The following is a 3,028-nucleotide window of genomic DNA, read 5'->3' as shown; positions in this document are numbered from 1 at the left end:
GCTTAATGATGAGCTTGGTGGGTACTATGGCGTTGAATGTTGAACTATAGTCAATAAACACCATTCTTACATAGGTATTTCTCCTGTCCAGATAGGGTGGTGTGCAGAGTGGTGGCGATTGCATGAAACAAAGTATGTTACAGGCCCCGATGTCTCTCTGGAAAGAAATCCTTGCACTAAGCTCATCAACTTTGTTATCCAAAGACGGAATCGTAGGATGGTGTGCTCACCTCCTAAGTCGAACCAGCAGGCCGCCTCGAGTGCCTCTCCTCCGCCGGCGATGTTTTGGGTCGGCCTCTGGAATAAGTTCAATTGCTCTGGGGATAGTGACCAAAGGATCTGCTCCAGGGAAGTAGTATTCCTGGTCGTAATGCTGGTAGTTCTGGTGAGTTACCGCCGCTCTAACGTCCAATAGTTCTTCCCGGCTAATAATGTAAAAAATAGTACATAAAAAAACGAAATACAACAGAGTTTTCTAAGAGCGAGTCGTGATGCTTCCATCTCCATTGGCACCAACTTATTGTGGTTGAAAACAAAATTATTTCAATTGACCCAGGTGGGACTTGAACCCACAATCCCCAGCTCCGGAGGCTGATGCCTTATCCATTAGGCCACTGGGCCAATGTCTGCTAATTCTTAATCCCATGTTGCCCACAATTAAACTTCCTTGTTTATTTCTATTTCCATGTTACTGCAAAGCAGAGACGTCACTAGAGATTCATGGATAGGGGGGCTAAGTCTCTTTTAAGGGGGACTGGGCATACTTTTTTTAAAGCCCCCAAAATGTCTTTTCATCATATATTTTTAACATTTACATTTACATTTACATTTAAGTCATTTGGCAGACGCTCTTATCCAGAGCGACTTACAAATTGGTGAATTCACCTTATGACATCCAGTGGAACAGCCACTTTACAATAGTGCATCTAAATCATTTAGGGGGGGGGTGAGAAGGATTACTTTATCCTATCCTAGGTATTCCTTAAAGAGGTGGGGTTTCAGGTGTCTCCGGAAGGTGGTGATTGACTCCGCTGTCCTGGCGTCGTGAGGGAGTTTGTTCCACCATTGGGGGGCCAGAGCAGCGAACAGTTTTGACTGGGCTGAGCGGGAACTGTACTTCCTCAGTGGTAGGGAGGCGAGCAGGCCAGAGGTGGATGAACGCAGTGCCCTTGTTTGGGTGTAGGGCCTGATCAGAGCCTGGAGGTACTGCGGTGCCGTTCCCCTCACAGCTCCGTAGGCAAGCACCATGGTCTTGTAGCGGATGCGAGCTTCAACTGGAAGCCAGTGGAGAGAGCGGAGGAGCGGGGTGATGTGAGAGAACTTGGGAAGGTTGAACACCAATACGGGCTGCGGCGTTCTGGATGAGTTGTAGGGGTTTAATGGCACAGGCAGGGAGCCCAGCCAACAGCGAGTTGCAGTAATCCAGACGGGAGATGACAAGTGCCTGGGTTAGGACCTGCGCCGCTTCCTGTGTGAGGCAGGGTTGTACTCTGCGGATGTTGTAGAGCATGAACCTACAGGAACATGCCACCGCCTTGATGTTAGTTGAGAACGACAGGGTGTTGTCCAGGATCACGCCAAGGTTCTTAGTGCTCTGGGAGGAGGACACAATGGAGTTGTCAACCGTGATGGCGAGATCATGGAACGGGCAGTCCTTCCCCGGGAGGAAGAGCAGCTCCGTCTTGCCGAGGTTCAGCTTGAGGTGGTGATCCGTCATCCACACTGATATGTCTGCCAGACATGCAGAGATGCGATTCGCCACCTGGTCATCAGAAGGGGGAAAGGAGAAGATTAATTGTGTGTCGTCTGCATAGCAATGATAGGAGAGACCATGTGAGGTTATGACAGAGCCAAGTGACTTGGTGTATAGCGAGAATAGGAGAGGGCCTAGAACAGAGCCCTGGGGGACACCAGTGGTGAGAGCGCGTGGTGAGGAGACAGATTCTCGCCACGCCACCTGGTAGGAGCGACCTGTCAGGTAGGACGCAAACCAAGCGTGGGCCGCGCCGGAGATGCCCAACTCGGAGAAGGTGGAGAGGAGGATCTGATGGTTCACATTTTTGGTCAAGGTTGGCTAAAATTATACCTGTCTCATAGTTTGTGTGTAATGAACACGATGGGAGACAGAGAGCTGGTTTCAAGCGCAGGGTGCAGGAGGTGTTTATTGGTAAAGGACCACAGGAGGAGGCAGGTAGCTGGGTCCAGGGGCAGGCAGAAGGTCCAAAAAGGCAACAGTACAGGCAGGGAAAACGCTAGCAATGTCATCCAGGAGATCAGGCAATAGGGCTGATAACAGGAAATTATAAATTAAATAATCTGTCTGTAAACAATTGTTGGAAACATTACTTGTGTCATGCACAAAGTCGATGTCCTAACCGACTTGCCAAAACTATAGTTTGTTGACAAGAAATGTGTGGAGTGGTTGAAAAGCAAGTCTTAATGACTCCAACCGAAGTGTATGCATATTCCCAACTTCAACTGTATGTTCTGTGAGCCATGAGAATGATGAGAGAACAAGGAGAACAATGGCAGTGTATGCATTTGATAGTGTCCTCACATTGTGCCGGGAGAATCATTAACCTTTTCCTCATACAAATTCACCATATTGGCAATAACCGGCCAAGATGACACAATCTTCTTTTTTATCCTAGAACATTCTGCTGTGTCCAGTAGTCGGATGTTGTTCAAGCAATGTTCAGTGGGGCAGACACTCAGTCCTCAGTATTATTTACTCTTAGTCATTCCAAATATTGAGCCCAGTAGATTGGTTACATAACACAGGGTATAACTCACATAATGGTTGTAGTTCAATCACATTTCAGTGGATGGGACAGGTTAATCATTAGGAACAGAGGCTTTAGCCAACTCCATCATTACATCACTCAGCCACCAGGACTTGAGGGAATTGAGCTTGACTGACTGGTCCTACACCAGAAGACCAGTGACACCAGTGACACCAATTTACCTTGTGTTGGGCTGTCACGTCTACACGGCTGGAGGTGTGAAAAACAGCTGTATGAAACCAGAC

General features: G+C 48.1%; 1 non-coding gene across 1 annotated transcript; it reads right to left on the bottom strand.

Annotated features, from left to right (window-relative positions):
• Window positions 1-548: 548 nt before the first annotated feature.
• Window positions 549-621, bottom strand: trnar-ccg (transfer RNA arginine (anticodon CCG)). The gene has a single exon. It is a non-coding gene; the product is annotated as a tRNA-Arg (tRNA).
• Between the last annotated feature and the right edge of the window lie 2,407 nt (window positions 622-3,028).

Source organism: Oncorhynchus masou, chromosome 30 (genome assembly GCF_036934945.1).
Source record: "Oncorhynchus masou masou isolate Uvic2021 chromosome 30, UVic_Omas_1.1, whole genome shotgun sequence".
Lineage (NCBI taxonomy): Eukaryota > Metazoa > Chordata > Actinopteri > Salmoniformes > Salmonidae > Oncorhynchus > Oncorhynchus masou.
Note: the sequence above shows the minus strand (reverse complement) of the source record. Positions and strands in the feature narration are given on the sequence as shown.